This window comes from Macrobrachium nipponense, chromosome 19, assembly GCF_015104395.2.
Source record: "Macrobrachium nipponense isolate FS-2020 chromosome 19, ASM1510439v2, whole genome shotgun sequence".
In the NCBI taxonomy this organism is placed as follows: Eukaryota; Metazoa; Arthropoda; class Malacostraca; order Decapoda; family Palaemonidae; genus Macrobrachium; species Macrobrachium nipponense.
In genome coordinates, this window is record NC_061088.1 from 55,973,249 (window position 1) to 55,990,692 (window position 17,444).

At 37.4% G+C, this 17,444-nt stretch overlaps 1 protein-coding gene and 1 long non-coding RNA gene across 2 annotated transcripts in view; both read left to right on the top strand.

Annotated features, from left to right (window-relative positions):
• LOC135217133 (CCR4-NOT transcription complex subunit 10-A-like) overlaps positions 1–17,444 on the top strand; it is a gene marked incomplete in the record, with an annotated part of 352,258 nt that overhangs the window by 321,598 nt on the left and 13,216 nt on the right.
• On the top strand, positions 13,050–15,991 carry LOC135217127 (uncharacterized). The gene is made up of 2 exons (XR_010315056.1): positions 13,050–15,550; positions 15,920–15,991. It is a non-coding gene; the product is annotated as an uncharacterized LOC135217127 (long non-coding RNA).

A 17,444-nucleotide genomic window follows, 5' to 3' on the forward strand; every position in this document is an offset into this window, starting at 1 on the left:
AACCCCGGAACATGCGTCATAAACCTAGAAATAATATCTGATGAATATAATTGAAAAGTGTCGTAACCTCTTAATGTCGTAAGCCGAACCCGCTGTAAGCCGGGGACTGCCTGTAGTCACATAAGGAAATCCTCTGCATCTTGTGGTAGGGGTGTAAGAATATTACTACTGTAGGTCCTACGTGTCATCAAAGACCACTTAAAGGACAGCTGCTGCCTTGCAGTCTTACTTTTAAGTAAAAGGCTAGGCCCACTACCGATAACTGTGGAAACTGCTGCCTTGCCATCTTTTTAGTAAAAGGTTAGGCCCACTGCCAATAACTGTGGAAGCTGTTGCCTTGCAGGTGGACTTTTTAGTCAAAGGCAAGGCCCACTGCCTGTAACTGGTTGGTGACAGAAAGGGCATACAGTTGTAACAATCCTTAGGCTAGGGCATCTCCTGTAAGTGACATTAGAATCCACCTACTTGAGTGATAACTGGGCAAGGGGTACCACAGGGTTCATTACTGTGGCCAAAGAAGTTAGTGAAAGAGTGGAAGGATAAGAGCAGATACGTGGAACGTTGGTACTCTTAACAACAGGCAGACTGAGGGAGAGAGTAATTGTGATGGAGAGGAGGAGGATATATTTATTTTATGCCAGAAACTAGGTGGAAAGGGAGTGGAACAAGAGAGATAGGAAATGGGCATAAGCTTTATTACAGCAGATCATGAGAGGGAAGAAATGGAGTTGAAATTATAGTAAATAACAACTGGAAGAAAAAGTGGTAGAAGTAAAGAGAGTAAGTGACATGCTTTTAAAGATTCCAATAATAATAGGGGACAAAGTACTAAATATATTATCAGCATACGCTCCTTAGATGGTGTACCAAGAGCAAGAGAAAGAATTGTTTAGACAATAGTTTGAGGCTGTCATTAGAACAGTGAGGAAGGAGGAGAAACTAATAATAGTAGCAGATATGAATGGCAGGGTAGGAAAGAGAAGAGAGGGGTATGAGGAGGTACACGGAGGCCATGGGTTTGGAATTAGAAATGAAGATGGGAATTGTATATTGGAGATGGCTCAGTCTTGAATTAGCATGTATGAAAACACATGGTTTCAGAAGTTCAATAAGTAACTTGATAACATATGAAAGTGGAGGAGTGCAAAGCCAAATAGATTACATCCTGGTTTAGAGGAGCTGACAATAGCAATGTGACGAACTGCAAAGTGATCTTGGGAGAAGTGTGTTAAACAACATAGGTTGGTGGTGATGGATTTGAAAATGGGAGGGATGAAACCTTAAAAGAGAAAGAGGAGATCTAGATTAAGATTTGGGAACTTAAAGGAGAAAAGAGGGAGCAATTTAGGTGGACTGTGAGAGAGAGATGGCTGGAAAAGGGGAATGTAGAAGTTGGACAGGGTAACAGAGTGGAAAATATCTGGGCAGACAAGAGAAATGTGTGTGGGGGAAGCAAAGGAACTGGTAGGAAGAACCAGCAGACATGGAGTGTCAAAAGGAAAAAATTGGTGGTGGAATGGTGGGGTGCAAGAATCAATTAAAAGAAAATCAAAAGCATTTAAGGACTGGAAAGTCAGGCATGCACAGGGTGCAGAGGAATGGTACAGGGAAGAGGTAAGAGATGGGAGAAGGAGGGTAGGTATGGCTATTGGAAGGGTAGCAGAGCACTTGAATGAAAGACTAGGAAATGAAGAGAGGGAGAAAAGGTTATCTATAAAATTTTGAGCTTGAGGAAAAGGCAGAGACAGGATTTAGTTAAATCGTATGTCATCAAGGATAGAGATGGAAATATATTGTATAGTGATGAAGACATTAAGAAGAGATGGAGGAAGTATTTAGAACAACTTTTAAATAATGAAAATGAGAGAGAGGAGATGGGGGACACAGAGGGTGGAGGGACCAGTGATGGAGATACAGGATAGAGAAGTGAAGAGAGCACTATATTAAATAAAAATCGTAAAGCACCAGGTTCATCAGATTTCCAAATTGAAATGATCTAATTACTAGGTACAGAGGGGGGAGAAGTAGATGCTGGATTTATAAGAAGCTATATGGGAAGAGGAAGAAATGCCAAGGGACTGGGAGGAGAGAGAGTAATGGTGTGTATATATATTTTTACGTATGAGCCGGCCTCGTTGTGACCCAAATACTTAAAGGGAAATATTTTAGGGAAAAATGCAGAATAACTTACCTTAAAAGGATTGCTTTGGCTTAGATTACTCTATAATAAGGTCGCCAGGAAACTCAGCTAATTAATTTACATTATTTATTTACAAAGGCCATTGAATGGCCTGGAGAAAAAAGTAAATGCAGCTTGTCAGCACAAGGACCACTCTTATCTCTCACAAGGGGAGAGCTGGCTAAAATCAGGTTTACGTAAAGGCTGGTTTCCAAATTTACTCAAGTTATCTTGCATTAAGACAGCACTTCCGGGGAGCGAGACTTGGACATGTGACTCAGCGAATCTGGAAAAATTCCCAGATTAGACAAAATGAAAGGAAGACTTCTTGTACAAGTTACGGTTATTCAGTTTTATCTAACACACTGGGGGAAAAGAACTCTAGTGTTTAACTGAGGTATGCAATGAAGACTTAAGCTTAACAAGTCACAAGGGGAAGCACATGGCCCGATGAGGACAAAGGGATTCTGAGGCAAAAGTGATACAAGGGAAATTTGAAAATGAAATCAGCAAGAGTCGTCTTGGAGAAAAAGAGCTGGTTGGAGTTTTTTGCACTTTCTTGACGTACCTTAAATCCTTGAGGCTAGAACAGGTGTCTTGCTATCTGAAGATGGTGTCCCACCAGCATGTTTGGACAAAGGGCTGACTTCCAGTCAGAATGGAGAAAGCACGTTTGCCTTGCTGTAGGTCTAGCTTCGACTGATAAGGAAGCTGGGTGTCTTGGAATCGTGTGGATTTCACACACAGCCTCTGGCATTGTCTGGAAAGTACGAAAACAGCAGCCAGCAAATTTGGAAGGGAAAGAGGTCTTATGGTAGGAATCCCTAAAGCCCTTATCGAGGCCTAGCTAATCCCGTGACCTGCAAGTCTTACCCTAAGATTCAGCCTAATCGGAAATTCCTTTCCCCCCGTCCTACCTCGTGTTTCTCTCCCAAAATTGGCTGATTTAGGAGAAAACATGACTGCCCTTTTAGAAATAGAATAAATGAATAAATGCTAGGTAGACAAGGGGATCAATAAAATATATATAGTATATATATATATATATATATATATATATATATATATATATATATATATATGTGTGTGTGTGTGTGTGTGTGTGTATGTATATGTATATATATTGTAACAAAGTGCCAAAGAGTATCTGGGTCTGGGACCATGAATACAGGGGGGGAAGTGGCCAAAGATCTGGAACTGGACACCATTAATACTTGTTAACCCAAAGTGCCAAGCATCTGGCTACTATAATTACCATCTGTGCTTGTTAGAGCAAGAGACTATCTTAATCCTAGGTCTGGGACACCTTTTATACTTGGGGCATAGTGATCAAGTACCTGGTTACTAGTACCTTACTACAGCCAGACACCTGAACCTTCATCACAAATACCAAATGACTGAATACTCTAGAGGTAACAGTGATCCCTTATAGAGCTTAGCAATTCAGAAAGCAATCTGACTAAGTTCATTAAAGTAGATGTGAGGTAATCTTAATTAAATGGCACCACTCCTTCAACAATTTCAAATCTAAGCATTAACCTGGTTCTACTTCACTTGAAGAAAACAGCACAATTACCACTCTATATTTCTACCTAAACAAAATAAAATATAATACTGGTGGTATAATAAAATGCTCATATAAATTTTAAATACAAAAATTTATTTCTAAATTCAAAAATTATAAGTGAAATTCACAATCTCAGAGAAATTTGTTATTACTTGAAAACAAAAGTTTACTTAATTCTTGAAGTAATTATTAAACAAAATTACTTCAAAGTTTATCAAGAAAACTAATTAATTCAAATTATAAAGCAATAATTAAATTTGAAATGAAATTTAATTAAATGCAAATTAATTCACAAGTATTAGATTAAAACAATTATACAATAAAAAATTATTCAACTAATTAAATAAAATGAAGAGAATGCAAAAACACAATAATATGAAAGGGAATAAAAGCATTGACAGTACAAACATTAAGCATATAAAATGGACATGTCAAAAGAACAAAACAAAAGAAAAATGCATAAAAAATAATAATTTTATCCAAACACTAAAATAAAAACCTCGAAGTGCACTTCCAAATATTTGTAAACTACGATACCTTCAAATACAGTTGCAACTTCTCACTCAAAAAGAAAGGCCTGTTACAATTTTCTACACTTTTGTGGACCACACGCAAACAATGACAACACTATGCTCAGCTTCTACAAACAACACATATATTACTAAGAAATTACACAGAGCTAGTAATATCGAGTGACCAATTTATAAAAAAACATGAGTTATGTTACGGTAGTGAAACTGCATCCTATTGGTGTGAAAAAGGGTGTACCAGGGCGAATAGGGCCCCTTGGTTGAGCAATGTGTTCAAGATGATACACCATCTACATTTCTGCGACATCACGGAATTTTCCACTCCACAACTAACTACTTACAAGTCGATAAGTCCTCTTTTGACATTGAAAGAGATAAGAGTTAATTTATTAGAGATATTAAATGGTTTTCTAGCAAAAGAATCTTTAATAACTGCAAGTAAACATGAAATGATATCGTTGTATGGAAGATTCCCGAAGGATCTGATGTAGTATCGAGTAATTCTTACGTCATCCTTCTATAGGAACTTCCTTCTCAGGTGCATCCTAAACAGGGTCGACCAAATGATAAAAAACAACCTAGCTCAGTGGTTTGAAGTACTGAAAGACTGGGCTGTCCTTGTGGGCAGAGCTAACTTACTTTCTTTGTTCACTCTATGTATATCTCAATACGAATTACACATTATTTAAACATATCTGTAAATGTGGGAATCTGAACATAAAAATATACATTTCACAACATTATACACAGTTTCTGAGGAGAATTTATCATATTACCAAAACCATAATTGCATTACAAAACTCACATTATAAGATTCCTCCCCCCCAGAAGATTAGTTATCCCGGGGATGAATCCAACGATTCACAACGGGATAAATAATCGGCAACTACATTGTTCATACCAGATATGTGCTCAACCTTTAAATTATACTGTTGCAAGCACAAAAACCACATGGTCAGTCTTTGATTATGATTTTTCATCCGCTGTATAAATGACAGGGGATTATGATCAAACAATACTAAAACTTCTTCATTCCTAGTTCTTTTCACATACACTTCAAACTTTTTCAATGCTGTGATTAAGGCTAGAGTTTCCTTTTCAATAATTGCATAGTTTTTCTGATGCTTTTTCAGTTTCAAAGACAGGAAACACACAGGGTGTAGAAGGTTATTTTCATTTCTTGAAGTAGAACAGCTGCAAATCCACAGTCAGAGGCATCAACTTTTATCACAAATTTCTTATTAAAGTCTGGAACTTGAAGCACTGGTCTTGAAGTTAAAATGACTTTTACCTTCTCAAAGGATTCTTGACATTCTGGAGTCCAAACAAACTTAGCTTTGGGACTAGTTAAGTCCATGCCCAAAAATCTTTGTGGCTGCTTCCTAGTAGTAGGTGAGGTAACCTTATAGATACCTTCTACATTAGCATTCACTGGAGTGAGGCCTTTCCCAACTTCAAACTCAAGGTATTGAACAGTTGCCTTCCCAAACTCACTCTTCTCTAGGTTGACTGTTAGTCCAGCCTCTTGTAATTTCTTGAAGACTTTCTTCAGAATCTGCAGATGTTCTTCCCATGTTGTAGAGTAACTGACTATGTCATCAAGGTATACACCTACTCCTTCTATAGCTCCTAGCAGTTGATCCATCACTCATTGAAATGTTGCAGGTGCATTCATCAGACCAAATGGCAGAACATTATACTGATACAATCCAAAAGGAGTAATAAAAGCTGACAGCAACTTAGCATTTTCATCTAAGGGTATCTGATAATATCCCTTCAATAAGTCTATCTTGGAAACAAACTTGGCTTCCCCAATAATATCAAATAACTGGACTATAAGAGGCAAGGGATAATTGTCTGCCACACTAATGGAATTCAATTTCCTATAATCAGTACACATCCTAAAGGAGCCATCAGGTTTCTTCACTAACACACATGGAGAACTGTAGTGACTTGAACTGGGTTCTGCTAATCCATGTTGCAGCAAATACTCAGCTTCTTTCTTCAAAACATCTCGATGATAATATCCCTTCAATAAGTCTATCTTGGAAACAAACTTGGCTTCCCCAATAATATCAAATAACTGATCTATAAGAGGCAAGGGATAATTGTCTGCCACACTAATGGAATTCAATTTCCTATAATCAGTACACATCCTAAAGGAGCCATCAGGTTTCTTCACTAACACACATGGAGAACTGTAGTGACTTGAACTGGGTTCTGCTAATCCATGTTGCAGCAAATACTCAGCTTCTTTCTTCAAAACATCTCGATGATGAGGTGATAGGCGATAAGCTGTTTGTTTGAATTATTTTCCATTTCTTGGGTCTTGATTTCATGTTTGGCCAGATTAGTACGTCTGGGTACGTCTGCAAAAATCTCTGTGAAGCTTCTAATCACTTCACTCAATTCTTCACCTTGTTCAACATTAAGATGCTTCAGTTTATCCTCCAAATTTTCCAAAAGTGAAGAATTATTCATCTTACTTTCAGCTCCCAATTCATAGCCCTCATCGTTTTCTGCAGATGAAGTTGTCTATATTTGTGAAACAGGTTCAATTTTTGTTTCAGAGAAGTTAGGTTTCAAGAGGTTCACATGTATCTTCCTTTGTCGTTTTCTCCTTTCTGGTGTTTCAATCACATAAGTTCTATCACTTAACTTCTCGATTATCTTGTAGGACCTTGAAATTTATTGGTAAGGGGAAATCTCTTGACTGGCAGAAACACTAACACTTGTTGACCAACACTAAAACTTCTTAGCTTAGTCTTCTTGTCATATTTCTGTTTCATTTTCTCTTAACTCATTTTCATATTTTCTAAAGAGAATTTTCTCATCTCTTCCAACCTTTTCCTTAAGTTCTTCACATACACTCCTTGGATTTCCTCTTGATTTTCTTCCCAATTTTCTGCAAGAATCTCCAGTGGTTCTTTCACTTCTCTTCCAAAAATCATCTCATTAGGTGAACATCCCATGCTTTCTTGATAAGCATTCCCAACTTCAAATAACATTAAGGGTAAATCAACATCCCATTCTCTTCCTGACTCAGAACAACACTTTGTCAGCATACTTTTCAGTGTCTGGTGGAACCTTTCCAAGGCTCCTTGAGTTTCTGGAGGTTAAGCAGTTGATAACTGTTGTTTCACCCCTAACAAGTTCATCACATCCTGGAATAACTTGGAAGTAAAGTTCATTCCTCTATCACTTTGTACAATTTCTGGTATCCCAAACTTTGAGAAAAACTCCACTAGTTTCTCAGCAACTATCTTGGCAGATATGTTTCTAACAGGGATCGCCTCAGGATATCTGGTAACAGGACACATTAATGTCAACAGATATTCATTTCCCTTCTTTGTTTTCGGAAGTGGTCCAACTATATCTATAATCACCTTGCTAAAGGGTTCTCCTCTAATTTCTATAGGTTGTAGGGGGCTTTCTGAATGGTTTCATTTGGTTTTCCAGCAATCTGGCAGGTATGACACTCCTGACAGAACCTGCTAATATCCTTATGAAGTCCAGGCCAGAAAAATTATCTCATTTATCTTCTCCACAGTCTTTCTGATTCCCACATGTCCAGATTCATGAGCTACTGCTACCACTTGCTTCCCCAATGGACATGGAATCAAAATCTGATGATATTCGCACCATTCAGCATTTCCAGGTATATCTGAAGGGCTTATACTTCCTCATCAGCAAACCTTCCTTCAGATAATAACAGATAGGCATTTGTTGCATCTCTTCCTGATCAAGAACTCTGAGGAGCAAATCAACTATTGATGCATCCTTCTTCTGCAAGTCTATTAGCTTTTCTCTTGTGACCCTTCCAACTTCAAGGGTTGAACTTTCACTATCTGCTACCTCAGCCATTGTAGTTTCACTACTATCTTCAGGAAACACTGACTACTTGGAGTCTCTTCAGGAACAACAGATTCTTCATCTCCTTGGGAAATCCTTGCTTGGTCAGCCGTATGGGAAGCATCACTCCCCCAGAACAATTCTTCTAAATTCAAAGATTCTTCACTTGATCCTTTTTGGGCATGCAAATCCTCAGTTTTTTCACCAACAATCGTAATCCTCCTCATACTCCTGATAGCTACACAACTAGGAAACAAGTGGGGGTTATTCTTCTCTAACTCTACTGTAGGACTAATCCTCAACGGTTTGTCTGTCACTACAGGACGAGGAAAAGTGGAACAACACCAACTTCATTTCCCAACAGAACATGTACACCTTCTACAGCCAGTGAGTCCTTCACAGCAAAATCAACATTCCCTGTCACCAATTCACAGGACAGGTGTAAGTGGCATATAGGAGTTACTTCCTCACCTCCTATACCCTTCAAAATAACTGAATCTCCAGTTAGATTCTTCTCCAACATTGGGTGAGCACCACAACACCACACTATGGTTCCTCCCTGTATCACATAAAATCTTTACTGGTACCTGCACACTCTTCTCTTGAGTTGCCAGTGTACCTTCATAGATATATGGCTTATAGGCCTCCAAACAGCTCAACCACTCACTGCTTGAAGTTACATTTCCACTGGTTGCTAAACACTCGGCTGGTTTAGTTTCAGTCTTCCCTGCAGTCTGATTCTTCCCCACATTGTTCTTAACAGTCTGTTTCACCTGGTCACCTCTTACTATTTGACCAACAGGCTTTAATTGCTGATAATTCCGATAACACTCCTGACTGAAGTGTCCTGCTCTTCCACACTTGAAGCAGACAACATTAGGCTTTTGCAACTGTCTTGCAAAATTAGATGAGGATTTCACATTAGCTTGCTGAGGAGTATTATTACTTGTAGGTTCCCATTTATAAAATTGCTCCTGAAACCTGGATGAGACTTAAAAACCTGTGCATGGTTGATCCTGGTACTTTACATTGTAATTGCACATGCTACTAATTATATTGTAGTCTTCATTGAGTGTAGCAGCTTTGTCAAGTTCTTTAACCTCTCTCTCAGATAGGCTATTATATGCTCAGGAATGCCTCTAAAATATTGCTCCAAAACTACTAACTCTTCTAACTCTTCAAAAGTTGTAACTTTAGCTGCCTCCAACCATGTTTTACAACACCTTCTCCCTTTATAAGTGTAATCCAAGAAAGTTATCTTTTCATCCTTTCTTAAATTTCTGAATCTTTCATTGTAGTATTTGAGGTCATTTGGTATACTTGTAGCATATTATGTTTGAGTACATTGTAGTCTTTACACTGATCAGCTGTTAAGGCTAAATAAGTGCTTCTTCCATTACCAATCAAGACACTTTGTAGCAAAACTGACCATTTATCTTCTGGCCATCCCATACCTGAAGCCACTTTCTCAAAGTGATCAAAGAACTCGTCTGGATCCTGTTCTGTAAACTTAGGGATTAACTTCTGCACTTTTACTACATCAAATGCAGGGTCTTGATTACCTTGGTTAGGGTTAGACCGTGTTACAGGAAATGTGGATCTACCTCATCAATTCCATCTACCTTTCATGTCTTGCAGCTTCTCTTTCCTCTTTTATCCTGTGTCTTTCATCTTCTGCTGGTTTTTCTTCTTCTCTTTCTCTTCTTTTTTGTTTTTCCCTGTCTACTCTTTCTCTTTCAACTTGCATTTTCAACTTAATCAAGCTTTCTTCTGTGGCTATACGTATAAACTCTAACTCTGTATCACTTTTCTCTTTCGTATCTTCTTGTTTATTTATAAGATCAGCCTGTGCTACATTCAACAACTCTTGAGCCAATTTTAACTCATCTTCATCAGTTATTCTACCAGAGTCTATCAATCCTTGCATAGGAATGCATTTGATTTCTGCTTGTATCATGCTGTTAGACACATGCTACTGCTAGATTACTCCACTGTGCCTTAGTCATACTAGTTTCTGATAACACTTGGATGGAAGGGGCTGCTAAAAATTCCTGAGTATCAAACAGAGCCATTTTTCTCAAATAATTCTTTCAATAAAATGCAAAAACAAATATATAGTCACTCTCCTAGCAAAATATATTCCTAACACCACCAGTATAAGCTCGAGTGATAATGTGATTTGTTTTCCTCTTGGGTCTCAGCACCATTAATACTTGTGACGAAGTGCCAAAGAGTATCTGGGTCTGGGTACCATGAATACTTGGAGGAAGTGGCCAAAGATCTGGGTCTGGACACCATTAATACTTGTTAACCCAAAGTGCCCAGCATCTGGTTACTATAATTACCATCTGTGCTTGTTAGACCAAGAGAGAGACTTAATCCTGGGTCTGGGACACCTTTTATACTTGGGGCACAGTGATCAAGTACTTGGTTACTAGTACCTCACTACAGCCAGACACCTGAACCTTCATCACAAATACAAAAAAAACATTTTTACGTCGACGTTTCAGACATCGGTTTGGCACCCGACAGACAATTTTCGTTGACGTTCAATACGTCCGATCGGCATTAAAGGGTTAATTATCTCCATGTTCATCTCCATAGAAAGCATCCTCTTCTTTCCGTGAACTTCAGCAACATTGTGAATTTCACTTATAATTTTTGAATATAGAAATAAATTTTTGTATTTAAAATTTATATGAGCATTTTATTATACCACCAGTATTACATTTTATTTTGTTTGGGTAGAAATGTAAAGTGGTAATTGTGCTGTTTTCCTCAAGTGAAGTAGAACCAGGTTAATGCTTAGATTTGAAATTGTTGAAGGAGTGATGCCCTTAAATTAAGATTACCTCACATCTATTTTAATGAACTTAGTCGGATTGCTTTCTGGATTGTTAAGCTCTGTAAGGGATCACTGTTACATCATTTAGATGTAACAGTGATCCCTTACAGAGCTTAACAATCCAGAAAGCAATCCGACTAAGTTCATTAAAATAGATGTGAGGTAATCTTAATTTAAGGGCATCACTCCTTCAACAATTTCAAATCTAAGCATTAACCTGGTTCTACTTCACTTGAGGAAAATTTCAACCTTCGGTCAACTTTGACTCTACCGAAATGGTCGAAAAACGCAATTGTAAGCTAAAACACTGATATTCTAGTAATATTCAATCATTTACCTTCATTTTACAACAAATTGGAAGTTTCAAGCACAATATTTCAATTCATGGTGAATTTATGAAAAAAACTTTTTCGTCCTATTACTGTAATGTTTGCACAATTTTATATTAGCCATTAAATAAAGTTTTGTATATGGAAATGTGTGCAATTTCATGTAGAATACAACAAAAAACAACCCATGGTTGTAGCTTTTATCAGTTTTGAAATATTTTCATATAAATAACGATAAGTGCCAAAATTTCAACCTTCGGTCAACTTTGACTCGACCGAAATGGTCGAAAACCACAATTTTAAGCTAAAACTCTTATATTCTAGTAATACTCAATCATTTACCTTCATTTTGCAACAAATTGGAAGTCTCTAGCACAATCTTTCGATTTATGGTGAATTTTAGAAAAAAAACTTTTTCCTACGTCCGCACGGTAACTGCCGAAAAAATCCTAAATTTTTTCGTCCGATTACCGTAATGTTTGCGCAGTTTTATATTAGCCATTAAATAAAGTTATAAATGAAATGTGTGCAATTTTATGTAGAATACAACAAAAATGCAACCCATGGTTGTAGCTTTTATCATTTTTGAAATATTTTCATATAAATAATGATAAGTGCCAAAATATCAACCTTCGGTCAAATTTGACTCTACTGAAATGGTAGAAAACGCAATTGTAAGCTAAAACTCTTACATTCTAGTAATATTCAATGATTTACCTTTATTTTGCAATAAATTAGAAGTCTCTAGCACGATATTTTGATTTATGGTGATTTTATGAAAAAAAACATTTTCCTTACATCCGTCCAGTAACTCTTCCAGAAAAAATCTGAAATTTTTTCGTCAGATTGTCGTAATGGTTGCACCATTTTAAATTAGCCGTTACATAAAGTTTTATATATAAAAATGTGCGCAATTTCATGTACAGTATAACAAAAAACAACCCATGGTTGTAGCTTTTATCAGTTTTGAAATATTGTCATATAAATAACGATAGGTACCAAAATTTCAACCTTCGGTCAACTTTGACTCGACCGAGATGGTCAAAAAACGCAATTGTAAGCTAAAACTATTACTCCACAAGATTTCGATTTATGGTGAATTTATGAAAAAAAACTTTTCTTACGTCCGCGCGTAAATTCTTCCAAAAAAATCAGAATTTTTTTTGTCTGATTGTCGTAATGTTTGCACCATTTTAAATTAGCCGTTACATAAAGTTTTATATATGAAAATGTTTGCAATTTCATGTAGAATACAACAAAAAACAACCCTTGGTTGTTTTTTTTATCAGTTTTGAAATATTTTCATATAAATAACAATAAAGAAAAAATTCCACCTTCGGTCAAATTTAACTCGACCGAAATGGTCGAAAACTGCAGTTGTAAGCTACAACACTTACAGTCTAGTAATATTCAATCTATTACTTCATTTTGCAACAAACGGGAAGTGTCTAGCACAATATTTCGATTTATGGTGAATTTTTGAAAACTGCTTTTTTTACGTCTGCACGTTACGAATTCATGCATCATATTGTGATAATATTTTCTGTGTTGCTTTGATTGTTTTACAATTTGTTATATGCCAAAATCATCGCAATTTAGTGTACAACGAAAAAATAATTAACTCATTAACCTTAACCGTTTTGCTCACAGGACGATTTGTATACAATTATATATGAACATTTTTTGCGGTCATATATTCCAATATTTATATATGATAATGATATTTTTTTCATTTCTGATGGTTGCATACTAAACTTCAGGCAATGACAAAAGAAGGAGCCAAAAATGAACTTTTAATCTTGTAAATTAAGCGTGCTGTGGTTTTTTATAAAAAACTTTTTTTTCCACTTCGGCACTCACTCGTGAACTTCGCCGGCATTCGGGACACTTTCAGAAATACCGGCTCGGCGTTTAAGGGTTAAGAAGTATGAAGCTGGCATGCAGTTGAGTGTGATCACTAAGGAATACGGCTGAAATCCATCGACGATAGGCACCATCCTTAAGCAGAAGGAAGCCATCAAAGCATCTACACTTTCCAAGGGTGTGACTATTTTTTCCAACAAGAGGAGCCACATGCATGATGAGATGGAGAGGCTGCTTCTCATAAGGATTAAGGACAAAGAAATTGCTGGCGATACGATAACTGAGACAGCAGTCTGCCAGAAGGCCAGTGCTATTTTCGGTGATCTGAGTGCTCAGGCCGAAGACGACACAGGAGAAGGGACATCGAAGGCAACCCCAGACTTCAAGGCTTCTCGAGGTTGGTTTGAAAAAATTTCGTAAACGGACTGGCATCCATTCGGTGGTGCAGCATGGGGAGGCTGCCAGCAGTGAAGAAATTCTTGGAAGAGAAGCTCCTCCCTCTGAAATGTCTGCTGTTGTTGGACAGGGCCCCTGTTCACCCCCCTGGCCTCAAGGAAGATATCCTAGCGGAGTATTCTTTCATCAAGGTTCTTTATCTTCCACCTAACACCACCCCTCTCCTCTCGCCCATGGACCAGCAAGTGATATTGAACTTCAAGAAGCTATATACAAAACATCTTTTCAAGAGATGTTTCAACATCACCAATACCACAAACCTCACCCTGTGGGAATTTTGGAAGGAGCATTTTGATATCGTGATATGCATCCGACTCATCGATCAAGCTTGGCAGGAGGTTTCGAGTTGAACCTTGAATCCTTCATGGAGGAAACTCTGGCCTGATGCTGTATCTGCCCGAGACTTCGAGGGGTTCAATGTGGGTGAAGCTGAGGCAGATTCGGAAACAGTTGACGATCCTGAAACTGTTTTGCAACCAGATCTTGACGAGATCATTGCACTCAGCAAGTCCATGGGGCTGGTTGCTGACGAGGACGATATCAATGACCTTCTCCAGGAGCACCAATAGGAGCTTACGACTGATGACCTGAAGGAGTTGGCGGCCATGCAACATAACTCAAGAAGAGTTTTCTAGCAGCAGCGAGGAGGAGGAGGAGGAGGACCCTATGACAACGGCAGAAATTAAAGATGTCCTAGCTGCTTTTCATAAAGTGCAAACATTTGTAGAAAAGAGACACCCCAAAAAGGGTTACACAGGTCGTATGCTTGCAAAGTTCGATGACGTTTGCCTGAGTAGTTTCAGGAACATTTTGAAAAGCAGGCAGAAGCAAACTTCCTTGGATAGTTATTTTTTAAAAGAGCCATTTAATAGTAAGCAAACAGGAAGGTCCAAGTGATACGAAAAAACAGAAAATTGGAAGTGGTGAAGAAATTGAAATTTGTTAAAAAAAAACTTAAAGTAAAAAAATAAAAAGATAAAAAATATCAGAAAAATGCAAAAAATAAATTTAATTTTAAGTTTTTCATAAAGTTAAGTGTTAATGTTTTCTGCCATTTGTTAATGTGTTTTGTAAACTTTAGTGTTAATGTTTTCTGCCATTTTTTAATGTGTTTCATAAAGTTAAGGGACCGCCCGTCAAAAATGACGAAATATTTTGAAAAAAGTCGATTTCTAGTGAATCAACCATCGAATACTTCATGGAAATGGCAACCCACTCCCGAAGTTTCAGAGCAATATATTGATTCTAACTATTTTTCTACAATATTTTGCTAAAATAAGTTATTATTTTGACAATCACACTCTTATTTCCCTATTATTAGGTTATACAGCGTATAATATAAATATACAAGGAATTATATACGTATACATATATCATGAATAAAAATAATGTTTAGCAACTCGTCCACTGCTATACGGTAGCGAGTAGGCGATGGACTGGAGCTTTGGAAGTCAGTGCCTTGAAGGCTATCTTAGCAGACGGTCGTCTGTGTCGTCTGCTCGCGTGACGTTTCTTGTGTTTCGTCTGCTACTGTCACCGTTCATCGGGCGATTTTTTAGATTTATCTGGATTCTCTACACTGCAAATCATTTCTGCAATGCCCAGGAAGAAAGGCTACATCAAGAGGATGGCCGAAGCAGTTGAGAAAGCGAGAGAGGTGAAAAGGAGGAAACTGGAAGAGCGACGTGCGTCAGCCATTTTAACTCCACCACCAACAGCTGATCCTCCCCAGCCATCAACGAGCCATATGACCGCCACCACACCATTGCCTCCCTCCACCACTGGTGCTCCAACACAAACTCTCACCAGTTCAGTGCGTAGAAAGATCAGTATTAAAAAAAAAAGAAAAAGAAGGTGTACAATAGCTGCTCTGCTGGAGCATACTAGTCGCCGTGGGATGTGTCAACTTTAAATGCCATTTTCTCAAAAGTGAGTTATTGTCTTTTAAACCACTACTTCTTCGTTAGTTTTTATCCGATTTTCACAATTTTTTTTCATTGTATTCGTCTTTAAAAGTTCTATAACTTGCTCAGAACCAATCTTTGAAAATGTTTCTCTTTCTTTATTTAAAATTACATTATTTACGTAACAGATTTTTATTACAAATTTAAACGGAAAAATAATAACTTTATCCCTCTAAAGTACAAATTTTGTTTTAAGGAGATTGTTGACACACTCTTTAGCTATTAAATGAGACTAGGTTTAGCTTCCTATCTCTGATAGTTTTAAAGCAGTAGCAGTTTTTTTGGATGCATACGAAAATGCCCTTTTTTATTTTATTCTTCTTTTCTATTGCAGATTTTGCATTCAGCAGATGGGAGAAGAGTCCAGGTATCAAGATTGCCCTAAAATAAAATTTTCAATTAGTTACCATGTGTTTTTGTAACCCATGTCATTTTTTGCCATGCCCCCCCTTAAGTGTTCATGTTTTCTGCCATTTGTCCTCCTCTTGTCACCACTTTTGGACATTGCCTCACTCAAAAAGTAAGGTTCCACATTTTACTACATACTCCACCACCCCACTGTGGTGGTGGAGTGGGTAAAAACTTCACTGACGTTCCTGGATTTGTATGGTGTCCTGGGTTTGCGTGCCTGGCTGCCACCAACTCTATTATCATCTAATAAAATTCCCCTTCGGTTAAGCATATATGAAAATATATTAATTCCGAGGTAGACTGAATTAGATATTAATGGACATTTGTAGCTCGATGTATATATATATATATATATATATATATATATATATATATATATATATATATATATATATCATACATATATATATATATATATATATATATATATATATATATATATATATATATATATATATATATATATAGATAAGTATCATCACTGGTGTATTTTCATACACATGTAACTGTTTTCATATGCAATCTTCTATTAGATTGCTGTCATATCCATTATTAGGTAGTAGCTGTCTAACACTTTCTGGCTCTATGTAAGTAGCTTTCCGTGAGGAACAGTATGTAATTGCATGTCTTATCTATGCAGTTACCACAGTGTTAGTAAGTGTCAGAGAACTCTCCATGGGAATTAAGGCAGACCCACATTATTTGCCTTTTGGTACATGGTAGTACTACTGTAGTACCTGTCTCCTCTCTTCTCCACATTTACATGCAAGAATGAAGTCGGCCTTCGACACCTTATTCAATACCTTATTCAATAATTAAGTTTAGGTTAGAGTTCCTCTTCAAGGCACACTGTAGGTGGGTGGCTTCTATGTCAGTATCTATGGCAATGAAGATGTCATTACATATGGGGCACATATCTCGTTTTTTGGATGGGAATTGAAAGTACTTTACTTGACATCTGCCATGTACATATTGTCAAATGGGATGCCAAGGGGGATCCCATAGAGACTGGCAAGAAGGAATCCATGTGGGAAGAATTGAAAGAGGATTCGTGTGATTTGATGATTGAAAATGCTTCTAAATTCCTGCAAGACTTGACCAACGTAAGGGACATGTCAAGAAGTCAGCAATTAGTATTGCATAGGTCACACCACTATCATTCTATCCAAGTGATTGCAAGGTCACCTCAATCAAGGGGCAATATTCAACGCTACGTATGTTACCACAACCATAAGCAAATGCTATAAGAATTATTAGAAAGCTCAGAGATTAAGAATCATTAGAAAGCTCAGAGATTGTTCATTGAGAAGCCAGTTCCAGAGATTGCAATAGCAGAATCTGAGTGTACAAATCAACAACAGTCTGTGTTGAATATACTGAGGAATATGGGCTTCATAATCTTTTCTTCAAGGAAACCACAGGACATCAGTTAGAAGAGAGAGACAAGC